At 30.7% G+C, this 17,062-nt stretch overlaps 1 protein-coding gene across 1 annotated transcript in view; it reads right to left on the bottom strand.

Annotated features, from left to right (window-relative positions):
• Positions 1–16,707, bottom strand: part of LOC107443942 (cell adhesion molecule 2-like) — a 69,455-nt gene extending 52,748 nt beyond the window's left edge. The window contains exon 1 of the mRNA XM_016057967.3: positions 16,432–16,707. The gene's annotated coding sequence lies outside the window, so the exon portion shown is untranslated. The remainder of the gene's footprint in view (positions 1–16,431) is intronic.
• Positions 16,708–17,062: the final 355 nt, after the last annotated feature.

Here is a 17,062-nt window from a genome sequence, read left to right as displayed (position 1 = left end):
TTAAAAATATCCGTAATATTCTGTAGTCGCTAAATTTGTTTTATTTATAACAATGAAATGCTTCGTCTTTCTATAACAATTTGTTTTAAGCAAATATTTATTATAAATACGTAAATTAATTATTAATAGATAAATGAATATTTTTTAAAAGCGTTTTATGCAAAACTATTTTTTTTTTCTCCTTTGATTCACATATTTCTGAATAAAAGAGAGGAAAATTGTAACAAGCTGCTGTAAAAAAAGATATTGCTATTTGAAAAACATCTATCCTTTCAAAACTTATAGCTTCATGAGTTATGGAAATATTTTTTTTTTTTTTTTAATGGCGGGCACTTGGAGCTATTGTCCATTGGCCACAGAAAGTGCCAGAACTGCTAATTCTCTTTTCGTTACCCAGTGGGCACCTGTGGCGAAGCCACGGCGGTGGAACAGCGTCGCCCACGTCACACTACCACAACCCGTTTATAGGGCGGGTCACATTCACACACAAAGGAGAAAGGACATAGAACACAGGAGGGAAAGAAACATCCATGCCTTGCCCGGGATTCGAACCCAGAACCTTTCTGATGCAAGGACAGTTCCCTGCCCCCTACACAGACTGGTCGGCTAGTTATGGAAATATAATAAATATGATTTATTGAAAACCCTTTCTTGCATTATGATACCTTATGAAAGATTAAAATATCTTAGTGTCGAATATTTTTATCTTCGATTTTAATCATTAAACTATAATAATTCGGGTTTTTTGTTGTCAGTTTTGATTCAATACTTGATGACAAAATATTTTATGAAAACAACACTTTTCCATCGCTTTTTTGAAATTATTCTAGCGAACTTATTTGGTTATGAAATGCAAAACATTTTTCTCTAAATTTTGCATTTTCTTAAATGCTTTGGTTGATAATTTAATATGTCTCGCTGATAAAATGAGACATATTAAATTATCAACCAAATATGATAATACTAAAAGTTCTTTATTATATTTTAAACAGCTTATACAAACTTTTAAAGACAAAATGTAAAAAACTCTGTTTATGTTTCCCATTAAATTTTTAAGGTTTTTGTTTAAAAATAAATAACAACATATTTTACGAAAATATAGACTAAAATGTATTTTCGTATCATTTATTTAATTAGAAAGTATTATTACAATAACAAAATCTTTTACCTGAACTAAAACTTCCTTTAAAACTATTAAACGAACCACTTAATTTAGTTTAAACTAATTAAATAATTTGAACGCAATTATTGAATTATGGGGCCTCTACATCTGAAAAACGCTGTAATGCGAAAACAATATTTTAAAGTAACGGAATTGCTTATTTATTGCTTATTATAACTACCATGTGAAAAATTCCGGATCAAATTACAGTAAAAAATACAAGCAATCAGGGTGTCAGTTCTTCATACCATAAAATCCATGTTACCATAAACTTCATGCAATCCAGTCCGTAATTTTCACAATAATAATTACCGTGAAATCACTGAATTACTCTAACTAAATATTTATTACTGTAATAATTACGGTATAATATTTTACTATAAATGGATTTTACCGATGAGATGCATTCAAAGTGCCAGTACTTTATACCATTATTCGATCCTTATTTTTAACTGTATGATCTTCGGGATAATTAACAACTCCCCTTTGCCATTTGTGCAACCATTTTTGTTTAAACTTCAATGGGAAAAAAATCACTATGTTCATAATTTGGAGAAAATATAATAGGCCATGAAATATTTAAAATAGGCATTAATTTCTTACGAAATTGTCACCATTAAGTAAACCATTTTTTATTATGTAGAATTCAGTTTGTTCTAAAAATCTTTAAAATTAAAAAAAGCATCAAAAAATAGTTCTAACAATTGTCATAAGTTAACATTACGCTTGTGATAGTGTTTAAGGAGATATAAGGTGACAAGAAAAGTATTCAAATTAAAAAAAGACGCCGAGTTTAGTTTAAGTGATTATGTTATAAATTTAAATTTTTAAACTTTATTTCATATCTTTCACTTAGGTGTTATAATTTTAAAACTCGTTCAATTTCTTTATTTTTAATCAGATTTTTCTGAAACTCTTTTTTTTTAAAAAAAAAAAAGATATTAATATAAATCTAAAAGTTTAAAAACAAATTTGCTTTATTTCCCATCGTCAAAATAGGTTTTATTTATTCCTAAGTCGCACTCACTCATCTTCTTATTATGTGTTATAATTTCCTAATAACATTTATTTTAGATAAGAATTTTTGCATAACTCCTTTTTAAAAAGGTATTATTACAGTAGCATAATTCTAAACTTTTAAAAAAATGATAAATAGGAAAACGGACTTCACTACAAAAAATTCCTCTAAAAAGTACCGGTAATCAGGGTGCCCATACTTTTGATCGTAAAATTCATTTTTCCGGAACATGTTACGGAACGAACATTTTAAATGCCGTAATTTTTAAAGAAATAATTACTGTAAAATAATTTGATCATTCCAATAAAATAAATATTACTTTAAAAATTGTGGTATAATATTATTTTACTGTAAAACTAAAATTTACGGTAAAGTGGATTTTACAGATGTTGTATTCAAAGTGCCGGTACTTTGTACCAAAATTTGACCAGAAAATTTTTTTACAGTGTAGCCTTAAACTAAAACCTCAACTTAGGAACATAACAATATGAAATCGCCTTTAAAACGCTTTACTTTTGCCCACAGCTCTATTTCAGTAGATGCAGCTCTTTTCCTTTGTTTTAAAATTAATGATGCTCAAATCACTTGAGATTCATTAATTATAAAATAGAAAATGATTTTGAAGCTCTTTTATACTCAATGCCGACCACAGTGGCGTGGAGTGTTTAGAAATATAACTTAAATTAATTAAAAATGATGAAGCTTTACAGCCGTAAAATTTTAATTTCTTAGCAAAGGAAAAAGAATAATGAATTTCGATTATTTTCCAGAAAGTAATATCATCATACAGCTCATAAGTTTTAATCCTTAAATTACTGGTAAGCTGCATTTTTGTAATGAAGCTTGATTAATTAAAGCAGTTTAAAAAAGATCAAAATTGTATTTTCAACTCCTTTTGTTCAAAAGTCAACAGTTCTTTTGTCAATATCAAAATAAAGAAAAAACTGTGCTGTGAGATCCTGAAAATAGAAAATTATTTTTTAAAAAGATAAATATTTTCTCTAGCTTTATTTCTTAATTCTTTGCTCTTATGGTAGAAGATTTTAAATGGTGTTACAATTTCAATTTTTTCTGTATGAAAGTGTTATACACCCAGTCCTCTCCTACGCATCCGAAATCTTAACTCTAGCAAAGAAAAAGGAGGCTAATATTACTGTGATAATGAATCTGTAATAATGAATTATCTGTGATAATGAATCTGTAATAATGAATTATCAGTGATAATGAATCTGTAATAATGAATTATCTGTGATAATGAATCTGTAATAATGAATTATCTGTGATAAGGAAATATTTTTTGATTTCTTGGCAAAATCAAGGAAGAAAAAGTACAAAGCATTGGAATACTAAAATCTATAAAGTTAAACGGAATCAGGTTTGAAGGACATTTTATTTTATTTTATAACCGGCGTTGAGCAGCCGAACGAATTCTCAATTAACGACTATCAATATTCAACTCCTTAACCTTGTAAAGGGTATTCCAGAAAAAAGGGATTGGGACAAATTAGCCTTCGTGGAGGAATTTTTAATGGAACTAATCCGTATTTGCGTTACACTTTATAATAATTGAATTTTCATTCTAAATTAAGGCAGCCTGTCGATCTAATTATTCGCAATGTTCACGGTTAAAAATATTTCTTACTTTAACGGTTTTAAAACCAATAACAACTGGTATAGTTATAAATTCGTAAGAATAAAATTTAACTAGACATAGGAGTTAGATTATGCTAGTTGGAGTTAATTTGTTGTTGAGTTGTGTTATGCCAAATGTATCGCTAAAATGGGCTCAATTAGTGTTTCTAGTGGGCCAACTATCAGGAGAATCTGGATTTTTATGTGTTAAGCAACTTTGCGGTGATGCCATTCATGCGTGAATAGTAGAATAGAATTCTAATTGTCCAGGGTCACAAATTTGGAAAAGCAGGATACTGGAAACTCTCTCTTTGTTAAAGGAATGGAAGTAGTGTCAACGTTATGATTCAGACCCTCCTACAGTCAGTCATGAGATTGACAGATTTGTCCTCTTGGCTATAAGTAAGTACCCATCTGCTAAGAAATAAGTATTTTCATATAGAGGGCCTAGTTGGCGTTGATAAAATTCTGGTTTGTTAACCGTATTAAATGAAAACAGTCAATAAACGATTTTTTCTCAGTTAATAGTTTGAATAACATGTTCTTATGGTTATTTGACTGTTTTGGTTGAATATGGTCGAATAACAAACTGTTATTCAATTTTTGAAGAAATTTCTAACAGTTCATGAAGAGGAAAATTACGAAAACCTTCCATAATTAGCCCGACTGTAAGGAGTCTACGGACTGTAAGGCCTCTAACCTATGATCCGTCTATCACTGAGGATGTTTTAGGTCAGCACTGTAGTCGGCGCGATCCAATACTGAAATTCGAATAAACCATCCATTGTAGGGATTCGAATTTACGTCAAATCACTGGGATACGAACGATAAGGCTTGTTTGCCGTTTTGATATAACTAGTTTAACACCTAAGATTTTCAACATAAATCAATTCATAGAGCGGGAACATGTCCTAAACTACGATGGCTGGACTCCATTTAAGTGGAAATCGTAAACCCTTAAGATATTGAACAGGCAAGATTTGGCTACGAAGTGACATGTAAAAATAATCTGAAGAAGGCTAAAGCTCAAGCAGAGCTGCTGTGAGAATTTTGAATTTCTATAGTTTTGCTTTCTTCAAATTAATAAAAATTCCCTGGTCCCAATATTTTCTATTTTATTTTATTTTATTTTATTTTATAAAGGTCGTTAAACAGCAGACCCAATTTTGGGTTTACGACTCGTAATGTTTAACACCGTAGCCTCGTAATTCTGAATCCAATATCCAGAAGACAAGGGAACTCCTGGATCCAGTATTGGGAGAAATTTGCCTAAGTGGAGGACTTCTTTGATGGAACTAACCTGTATTTGAGTTACACGGAGAGGAAAACCGCGGAAACCTCTCACGGTTAGCTTGACGGCAAGGGGACTCTAACCCATGATCCGTCTATCACTGAGGATATTTCACAGCAGCACTGTGTGGATGGTGCAAGCCGGATGCGGAATTCGTATCATCCAGCCATCTCCTGGATCCGAACCAGGTCCACCTCATTGGAAGGCGAATGCTCTATTCCCTGAGCCATCATGGTTCAACATTTTCTATTGGTGACTCATCTATTTTATCCACGGTTTTAGTTTATATCACTTTTACATGTGTTTGTACTTTTTAAAGTAATATTGTTAAAAGTTCGTTTTATAAAGCTACCGATTTCCGATTTTCACGCTATATATTAAATAAATTATAGCGTGATTTTAATTTAATTACACATTAAATAAATTATTTAGGTTCTTAGTTTATTTTGACTTTCGGGCAAAAAAAACACGAAAATAATAAATCTATAGGCTCCAATTATTATATTATTCTATCAAATTTTATCTTTTTAGAGGAATACAAAATGAAGTGATAAGAGAAATTAAAGTGATTTGTGAGCAATAATTATTTTAAAATTTATACAAAGCAGGGGAAATGTTAAAGCCAAGCAAAAAATAATTATAGATTTTAATTTTCTATAAAATGTAACGTAATGCAAAAAAAAAACTATTCAACTATATCTTGACAAATGCTTAAAAATTTTCTATTAACATTTTTAGAAGAATTGTCTCTACGACTGGTCAATAAAAATTTGAATTTTTTGATATTCGAAATGGAAAAAAGTTAAAATGATGTGAGCGGCCAAACACAGGTCTCATTCTCAAGACACTAACATGTGAAGAATGGAAATATTAAATATAAAGAATAAGAAAAAACCACACATACCAGCACAAAACAGAAAAATTATGGGATTGAAAACAGGAAATACCACATTAGTCAAGGGAACAGCGGTGGCTGAAGACGGCAAATTGGGGCAAAATGCATTTCCATGTGGAATCCATTCTGAATTGCTACTTTTTTAAACAATCTTCGTATTTGTTTGTAAATTTTTAATGATGAGATTTACATTATTTTTTCCAAAAAAATATTCCTTAATGCAAGAAAAAATGCTGTTGAAAATTTTAATAGTATTTTCATCACTATATATTCAACCAATAAAAAAATATTTAAGACTTAATAAACTATATTAGCTCTGATAAGCATTGTTATCATATATATCAGAGAAGTGTTTTTATTTTTATTTTATTGTTCTTAAAAGTAAACAATACGGAGCCTGTAATTGCAATATACATTTTTTAAATCACAAACAGCCCTAACAGTCACGAATAAATGAAAATAATCGTTTCAAAAGAAATCTTATAAAATTTGATTCCTGAAATTGAAAAGTATTTATTAGAAATAGAATCTAACATCACGTATTCCCTAACTATGTAAAATAAGCTGAGATATTCTTTCAAACATGGAATGGTACTTAAAAATCCATTATCGTTAATGTTCGCAAAGAAGATTTTCGTATTCGAAAGAGCATTTAATATTTCTTTCAGATTTGTTATTAGAAAATATATCTGCTGAGAAAAGAAAATTTCTATTTTACGAATCGAATAAAAATAAATATATAAAAGTATTACAACTCTTTAAAGGGTAAAAGAATGTTCGTTTTACTAATCGGCTTATTCATAAATGTTCAAGACTTTCCAGCCATTTTATAAAGTTATGAAACATAACTTAGTTCATGCTAGATTTAAGATACACTTTAATATCTTAAAATAAATATTTTAAAATTGGAAAAATATGCATAGAATATACCACATTTCTTCCTAACATTATTATGAAAAGAATTTTATGTTATAAAAATATTTTCTTATGGACCTGCATCTTAGTAGGAAGTTAGTGATTTTAAAGCTCCGTTTTCAGTATTGAATTTAAAATGTAAGTAAATAAATAAATAAATTATAGATATTTTGAGCGAATTTTTTATAGTTAACTTGTTTTAAATATTAAATTAAATATTAAATTATATTCTAAATATTAAAAAAATATTAAGGAACGTTGCGCATTTTACAAGTTAAACGTATTTTGCTTGAGCAAACTGTATCACTTAGTTTTATAGCACAAAACTATGGATACGATTTATGCAAAATCATATTTTTTTTTTACTGAGTAAATAAAATAAAAATTTTAGATATTTTTTTTTGGTGTGTAAATGATTTTGCAAGCAGAAAAAGTTTTAGTGAAATTACAGTCCTGCATGGTACTGACAGTTCTGGTAAAATATAAAAACCATAATTCCGCTGATAAGAAACAGAACGTATGGTATTTAAACTAATAATTCCTGAATATTTTTGTTATAGTAATGGTTTACCGGAAATTTCGGTTTTTAAAAGTTTAGTTCTTACTCTCATTAACTCTTACTTACTTACTCTTACTTTAGTAAACAAATACAAAACTGAAAAGTAAATTTAACCGAATAAATGAATTTTATACATTGCTCTAAGGTAATATGATAAAATTTCCAAATATTTAAACATTACTGTCACATTTACACTTAGTGTAGCGTTACAATTTAATATTTTATTTATATCTAATCCTTTAATTTTCTTAAGCCATTAATTCCTTTTTATATAGCAGTTTGAATTTATTTTAACTTTCTGTTTGACCTTCCTCAATGGTCAACGCGGTCATTGCAATCCTTGTGTGGAGAGATATCAATCTATACCTGCCTTTCTTTTTTCTTCATTTATTTTTTTAAGGGGGACTAACTTTACCAATCTCTCTCCTTTGACTTTCAAACCCTGGGCTCCTTGAATTTGGTTGGCTATCAATTTTCTGGTCCTACACCAGTTAACAAATTTTTTAAGATACTTTAGGACGCATTCTCTCTCTCGTACATGCTTGCTTGGTGACACCTCTGTTCTTTCTTCGAGATGCGGACTTTGGTCAGTATCGAGGGGATCTATTTTTTTACATCTTTTTTCTTAGCCTGTATTTTAAATTAGATCAATAACCATAATCAATTTCTGTAAATTAAATATCTACATTTTATACCTTTAATTTTCCTTAACATTAAAGACCTTCTCAAATTTAAGCTTTCCTTCTATATTTATCTTTTTTAACTAGTCAAATTTCTCATTCTCTTAATTTTTATGCATGACGCCATTTTTCTTGTCACCCATTTCTTAATAAGGCTTTTCGTGTGTTACAACATGCATCTAGAGATATGTCTTACAAATTAAATCATGAATTCGTTCATAATTAAATGTGCAGAATTTTAACAAGTGTGTGTGTTCATTTCTTCATTTGATGATTTTAGTATTTCTTTCAGTCCTCCTGTATGTGGTTGACCCCTTCCTTCTCGCTGCCGTGAAACTGACGGAGTGAGATTTCGCCATCTATTTCTCGCTCCCGTCATATTTCCGGGCTGGAGTGTTCAGTAGTTAAGTGCCAATAAGAATAAAACTAATTCATTTCTTTCGCCCATAAAAAAAATTATTTCTCATTTTTCACACCAGATGGCCAGTACTAGGATATTTTTAAGGTAATTTTGGCCTTAATTTGTTATTATGAAATTCAATCATTTCCCGTCTTTTCACACAATAAATATATCTAAATACAATTACACATGCATACTTTCAACCTATCATCTATTTTAATATATAAATAAATTTACTTTTATTCGCACCATGAGATAAATACATAACATATTATATCAAACTAGGAGGCTCCGCCCCCTGCTCGCTAACGCTCGCCTACCCCCCAGAATTGCTACGCAATCCTATGTGGTTCACGCCGTGAACCATGGCTCGCTGCGCTCGCTCGCCAATGAACACAATGTTCTAGCACAAAGACATAATATATTATCATCAAAGACATAGTATTTTATCATCAAAGACATAGTATTGTACTTATGTAGAAGAATTCTACCAATGTTCTTATTGGCTTTTAAAAAAGTATATTAGCTATTTAGATTGTACATGGTGAAAAAATCAAAACATTAGCTAAATAAGAAACATATTAGCAAAATAAATTATCAAATATTGCTTCACTAATATTCTGCATTTTAAAGCGTGAAAATTCAATGCATAAATAAACGCGAAATATAAAAAAATTCAATGCATTCAATACAAACACTTAAACGTTTTTTAGACGTTTAGGTAGCTCCCAGTAGAAAAATATCAATTCAACAGCGGCCTTTTAAAGCATTCTCACTTCAATTAATTAATTAATTCCTAATTGAGTTTAAATTAAATATTGTCATGTTTTTAGTGCATGAATCTGAATTGAACAACCTGATAATGCTCACTCTGGTTATTGTTATCTGGTTGCTCACTACGTGCTCTTGCGCGCCGAATCCAATCAATTAAAAATGAAAACTGTTGCCAGCGCGAGAAAAGAAATATCATCGGTTTTATTGATACATACATACATACGTACGTATTAGCGTTTTATATTATACTAGGAGGCTCCGCCCCCTGCTCGCTAACGCTCGCCAACCCCCGAGAATTGCTACGCAATCCTATGTGGTTCACGCCGTGAACCATGGCTCGCTGCGCTCGCTCGCCAATGAACACAATGTTCTAGCACAAAGACATAATATATTATCATCAAAGACATAGTATTTTATCATCAAAGACATAGTATTGTACTTATGTAGAAGAATTCTACCAATGTTCTTATTGGCTTTTAAAAAAGTATATTAGCTATTTAGATTGTACATGGTGAAAAAATCAAAACATTAGCTAAATAAGAAACATATTAGCAAAATAAATTATCAAATATTGCTTCACTAATATTCTGCATTTTAAAGCGTGAAAATTCAATGCATAAATAAACGCGAAATATAAAAAAATTCAATGCATTCAATACAAACACTTAAACGTTTTTTAGACGTTTAGGTAGCTCCCAGTAGAAAAATATCAATTCAACAGCGGCCTTTTAAAGCATTCTCACTTCAATTAATCAATTAATTAAATATTGTCATGTTTTCAGTGCATGAATCTGAATTGAACAAACTGATAATGCTCACTCTGGTTGCTCACTACGTGCTCTTGCGCGCCGAATCCAATCAATTAAAAATGAAAACTGTTGCCAGCGCGAGAAAAGAAATATCATCGGTTTTATTGATACATACATACATACGTACGTATTAGCGTTTTATATAATATAGATAGATGTAACAATTACCAATTTTTTACCAATATTATAAAAGCATATTTTGCGAGCAGCAATTTTTTAAACTTCATTATCAAAGAGCCTCGGTGAAAATTACCGAGATTTTTGTTGTTCCCATACAGCCATAAACACGGTACGTTTACCATATTCTGGTAGTTTTGACCATACTTTTTCCCCGTGTGTAGTTAACTTTTTAAAGAATTATGGCTTAAATATCTGAATTAAGAATATCAGGATTAAGGTTACATCAGGGATAAATTTTATCAATTTTTCCTGTTATGTGTATTTTGCGTAAGTAAATTATATTGATTACTTTGTAATATAAAACTTAGAATGAGTTCTCACAAAACCTTATCTTTTATCTGAGTACAGACTGTGGCATATAACTTTAATCAGATTTACTTCAAATGCTAAGTAGTTTTAGTGTAGAATACTTGAAGAGTGTAGAATAGTTGAATAGTGTAGAATAGTTGAACTGTGTCGAATAGTTGAATAATGTAGAATAGTTGTAAAAGTAACCAATCGTATTTTAATAAGCAATAATGTCTTAAGATATTGACATTTTTTAAAAAGGAAAACCACTTTAAAGTTTGAAAAAATGGCGAAAATTTCACAAAATTACCGATAAATTATTTCTAATGTTTAAATCAATTTATAAATATTGCTGTACAGTACTGGAAATGGTTAGGAGAAACATTATCAAACTGCAGTCGATATTTAAGGTTTTAAGATACATAATCTTATATTCTAGTTTGTATTGCCACTGGCATAAGCATACATCAATAGTGAATATGTCAATAAGGAATATTAACAAGTAGTATCATCAAAATTACACCGTAGATAATGTGTCCATACTTCATAATATTTGAGTTATTTAACTTCTCATTTTAAATTTCGATCAGTCCATCAACAGATATTTTTAGCACCGAAGTCAGGTGATTTTTACCACACTGTTTACTTACGGTCTGAGAACAGAGAGTGTTGTTGTTTCTTATGACACTTTTATAGCCAAGCTCTCCAGCCATTTGTCTTTCGCGAAATGAGCACCTCAAGAGGTAAAGTACCTATTAACTAAGAAACCCACGAATAGATTGCATCAACACTCATTCGTGAGGCTATTTCCTCAATGTAGGCATAGTTCTAAAGGGTAAGAAAATTGTTTCCGAATCCTTGTAGCCATGGTACTGCTCAGCGACCAACCGCAGGACTCAGATTGCTCAGATTTTACGCTGATTGCATGTACTCGTTGGATCTTTCCAAATTCAAAAATCGAACCCCCACTCCTTCGGACCTGCGAAACCAGATTCTATATCGAGGACCAGATTCTATAATCACTGAAGAAACTGTTGCTTGTTTCAAAGCAACAAATCTCATCATGGCTTGATTAAGATTTTCAATGAGATATCGCAGCGATCTGCGCACCTGCAGTGAAGTTCTTGACAGTATAGGGATTAAGTCCTAGACCGAGTTGGGAATTTAAATGATGCATCAGATGGTCTTATTTACGTTTCAATAGACGACAATACGCGTTCTAATAGAGTTGCCCTCGTTGATGACTATTTAGAGAGTGATGGCATTGCGCGTATGGCGTGACAGGCTTACTCAACGAATCTTTATCCATTTGAAAATCTTTGGGATGCAGTCACCCTAGCTGTGTGTGCTCGTTTACCTCCTGCAGCCACTCTCACAGATATGTAAACTGCTCCAAAAGAGGAATGGCAATCACTGGGCTCTGAAGTGGTTGACCACCTCGTAACAAGCATGATCACACACTGAACATTCTGTGTGAAAATGAGGGGTACTCACTGTGTTATTGTTTATCACACATTCTCTCCCTCTACTTCCTTTGTTTTACCCATTACTCACTTAAGCACTTTTACTCTGATAGCTTCCATTTTAATCCCTCAAGTTCATCTCTCTATCCAAACAGATATCTTCCAGTTCTATACATTGAATACTTCTAGAATTCTTGAAATGTCAACAAACGGGAATATCTGCCAAAAACATTTCCAGTAAGTTCTATCTAGAACTTTAAGATTTTCGATAAATAGAAGGGTGATTTGTCTTTAGAGGAGAGTAATATAATTATGAAAATAGATTATAACTTAGATGTACCGGTATGATGTTTTTTAAAGGGCTGTTAGTAAATTTTTGGAAGGTTGCAATTCTTAGTCAAAGTGATTTTAAGTAACCATGTGATAAAAAAAATGAAAATTATCAAAGTCATTTTATAGTTGATTTCTGCAATTTTCTACATTCTATGATGCCAGCATCTCTACACTCATACACACGATTGATGTCAGATTTTGCTGTCTTTTTTAAAATTTTAAACGTAATTTTGAGAATGACGTTAATACGACGTTAGCATATAATTTATGCAAATGCAATATTGTTTCTGCATACTATTCTTCGTTTTGTTTCAGAAATGAGCAGATTTGCTATTTCCTGTAGCAAATCTGCTACAGGAAATAGCATTTTTTTTCCTGTAGCATTACTTTTCTGCTCTTCAGCATTTTACAGCTCCGTGCTTTACTTTTGTATACATCCAACAATTTTATTACGACTTATACTTCATATACAATTAGTTTTTGCCGTAAAATCCTTTTTCCCGGAACATGTTACGGAACAAAAAATCTGATTCACCGTAAGTTTTGCAGTAAAAATTATGGTAAAATCACTGAATCGCTTTAAATAAATAAATATCACAGTAAAATTTACGGTATAACACTTTTCAGTAAAAATGAATTTTACCTATGATTTACCCAAAATGCCGATACTTTCTATCATAATTTGATCTGCAATCTTTTACAGTATGATTGATATTTTAATTATTAATTAGATTGTAAGTTTTAAGCAAAACAAAAGTTATTTACATTTACAAAAACTTAAATACATTATTAAATTAAAACACATTTTTAATTGAACTTTAAAACACTCTATTATGCAAAAATATGGCATGTTACGGAAATAATTCATGTAAGAACGCTGATGGCTATTCTATTCGCAAGGTGAAACTTCGCAGGTGAGTAAAAAGCAGCGAAAAAGAAAGAGGCATAGTGTGACCTTCAATTTGAAACACTAGTTTCTCATACAATAGACTTGCAGGTGTAATCGCAAGTACGTGGTTATTCACAGCTTGCAGGTATTGAAAATCCAGTAACGTAAATAATACGTAGTGATTGTATACTGAACGAAACATTGTCTACAAAAATATTAAAAATATTAAAATTATTTAAGTTTTCTCATAATGGTTAGGTATTGCATACAATGCTAAATGACAAACCAGCAAAATATCAAATATGATTGTTTCTTACTTTTAACTAATTTCTGATTCTGTTTCTGATTTACTACTACCTAGTTGAAAGTAATTTCTCGGTGCAACTATTTAATAATCCCCAGTTTGCTTTGCTTTCTTCGATGTGAAAGTCATAATATTTAGTAATTACCTTACGCTCTTTGTATCAACTTAGGTAAATATAGAAAGGTATGGATGTGAGGGGCTTTTTCCCGGTAAATTTAGCCGAGGTAGCTCAGGGGATAGAGACCTATGATATCCAATACCTCGCCTTCCAATGAGGTGACCCTGATTTTGATACCAACGATAGCTGGTCGATTCGAAATCTTCTCCTGGTCCCATCCCCGACCAAGAAGCTGCACTTTCATTCTAAAATTATGGTAAAATCACCGGCAGCATTCTGTCCATCCGATTAATCTTGAAGTTTACGGTAAAGAACATTTTTTTATCTTTACGGTTTTGAAACCGTTTGTAACTAATATGGTTATGAAGCCATTTACAACTTTTACGGTTTTAAAACCACAGAAAAGAAAATTAATTGGACATAGGAGCTAGGCTTCTCAATGGATAACGGGCAGAAGAGAGTACAGGACACAAATTGGGGAGTGCAGAGCACTGAAAACTCTCCATGTGTTGAAGAGAATGGAGGAAATATTGTGATGTCATTACTTAGACTCGAACCCCAGTTCTGTGGGTCATGAGACTGACAGATCTGCAGACAGATCATATGTGCGCAGTTGCAAGGAGCTTCGTAGTTTCATCAGGTGAGCCTAGTTGATGCGATAAAAATCTGGTTGTTTAACCGTTTTAGGTGAAATTAGATAATAATCGATTTTTCTCACAGTTTACAATTCAATTACCATCCATCCACGGTTATTTGATTGTTTATATAATATGGTAAATTGACGATTAAATACATTGACATTTAGCGATATCTTTCGATAAATTTTCTGACTATGTGATGTAAAATATTCTCGGTGGTAAAGGGGTCATAGGTTAGAATCTGCATTTCATCGGCTAACCATGGGAAATTTTCGTAGTTTTCCACTCAATATAACACAAATGCTGCTTAGTTCGATCAAACTGCTCTCCGCTTTATCTAGTTTCACCTAATGCTTGATCTAAGATTCACCTTGTTGATTTGCATTGTTGATGCAAATCACAGTGTTAACATTGATTCTGCATTTCGTACATTGCCGATATCATAAGCCTATTGCTTCACAAGCTCGGGGAAATGCATGTTGTTTCTATACCAAGGAAACATTTACTTACTGAAATTCAATATTGATTTTACATTGCTGGTGCAAATTACATTGTTAGAATGGTTTATAAGCAAAAATGACGGCTCGATCACCAATTTGTGTATTTTCAATATTATTCAGGTTTTACAAATTAATAACGAGGAAAATCGATTCTCTCTGACAGTTATTTTGCGGTGAAGATGAGCCGAGGTTTGGAAAAACGATTATTGTCTACTCGTAAAAGAAAAGAGACGTATAATGAGTAAAATCACGGTTAAAATTAGAGACTAAGTATTCATTGGGATGAAATTTTGTGAAAAGAAATATTCTAGTCCAACCCAATTTTCAGATTTTATTTTTCCTAACATAAAAAATAGTATTTTTTTTTTAATTTCTTGGAGAGGTAAAAAATATTAATAATATTCTTGTTCTTTTTTTCTCACTCCAACTGAAAGCTTGATCTTGAAGGCTCATAAAATTTGAAATTGACATTCGATTTTCTCCAAATCAACGTTTTGTATATAAACCTTTCTTCCTCGTCATATGTCAGTAATAAAGCTTATTGGAACAAACATTTTTGTGGATTTACGAACACCCGCTTCATAATATATACTAACAATAGAAAGCTATTTATAAAACACATTTTTCAATTAAAAAAAAGTCTTATTAAATGAACTGAAAGCAAATAACTAAGTTCTATACACACATAACGTAATTTAAACATAAAATGTTCACAATGTCTCTTGGTAGTCACTTAGCTTTTCAATTCAATAGAGAACAACCAGAATGGCTGTTTAAGTACTGAAATAGCTTTAGAATAAACTTTTTTAAAAAAAAGAGCTATTATAACGATTTTAGACAAGTATATGCAAAAATTTACAATTGTTTATGCGTAACCTGAAAAAAATAATTTTTCAAGAGTGAGTTTTTAAATTTTTGGAAGCATTTTTTAGAAATAACGGCAGCTCTACTTTTTGTATTTTGTTGGTTTTTAATAAAATATTTCAACTTAATTATGCAAAATTTCTTTTGGTACTTTTCTCTTGTGGTCTTTCCAGTTTTACAAGTTTTAATTCATTTATTTATTTGTTTTATCTCTTATATATTATAGTTCAGTAGACATTAAAAAATTAATTATTCAAAAATTTATCATTTAAAGACGAATTACTTAAAATACATTTAAGTTGCTTGTGTATCATTTTAAAATTTCATAAATGCAATAAAAATTAAAAACAAAAATTCAATGTTAATTAATTAAAAAGCAAAATTGTACATTATAATATTAAGTGAATATATATAAGTTCAGAAAATATTTTTAAACTTTATATCTATAAAAAATTTAAAATATGCAACTATATTAAATTCATAACAGCTTATATCAATTATAAACACTTTTATTTTAATAGACATTTATAAACAGAAAACATTGATAGCTTAATGTAACAGATATATAAATTATGCTTACCAAGCCCCATCAAACATTGTTTTCAACTTTATTGTACGTATTTTTAATTGAATCATTTAAATAGCATTCTTCAATTTTTTTATTATCTTTAATTACATTGTTCAATGAACTTCTAAAAGAAACTCAAATTCCAACTTACCAACTCCAAACAATGAAGTTAATTTCTTTTTTGAATCACCAGAAAGAAAGTTTTAAGTCGAGCCAACATAATCCAAACTTTAAACAAACAAAAATATGCCTTCAAAATAAAGCCAGAGGCATACACTAAAACTAAGGTAATGACGTCCCAGAAAACGGCACACTTCCAAAAGTTTTAGAAAAAAAACTACAACTTCCACTTTCTCCTTCAGCTAGAAAGTAACCAGAAGAATTAAAAAGACGAATTGTTCACTCAAAGACTATGAGCAGTTGAACTAACGGAAAACTGTCTAGAGTTAGGACTCTGGATGGGAGTTCATCGATTTCAGACGATATTTGAACGAGCCACAAACACCAGCGCCACTTCTTTTTAAGTAATAAGTAGCCACGGTATTCCTGGGTTTATTTTTTGATTTTTAAAAAGGCAAGAATACGCCGGCTTCTAAATATATATTTAAGTTTTAATTACAAGTCATTTAGAGCGCTGATTTTATTTCTCAGTGTAATATTTTTCCGTGGGTTCGAAATCTGTGTTTTGTGACGAACTTGGTTCTTTAAAATATTTTTTTAAAGGAAACATAAATAAATAACAAAAATTCCAAGCATTGATTTCAAATTATGCTTAAATAAGT

The sequence above is a fragment of the Parasteatoda tepidariorum genome, chromosome 6 (genome assembly GCF_043381705.1).
Source record: "Parasteatoda tepidariorum isolate YZ-2023 chromosome 6, CAS_Ptep_4.0, whole genome shotgun sequence".
Lineage (NCBI taxonomy): Eukaryota > Metazoa > Arthropoda > Arachnida > Araneae > Theridiidae > Parasteatoda > Parasteatoda tepidariorum.
This window is presented reverse-complemented; position numbering and strand designations above follow the sequence as displayed.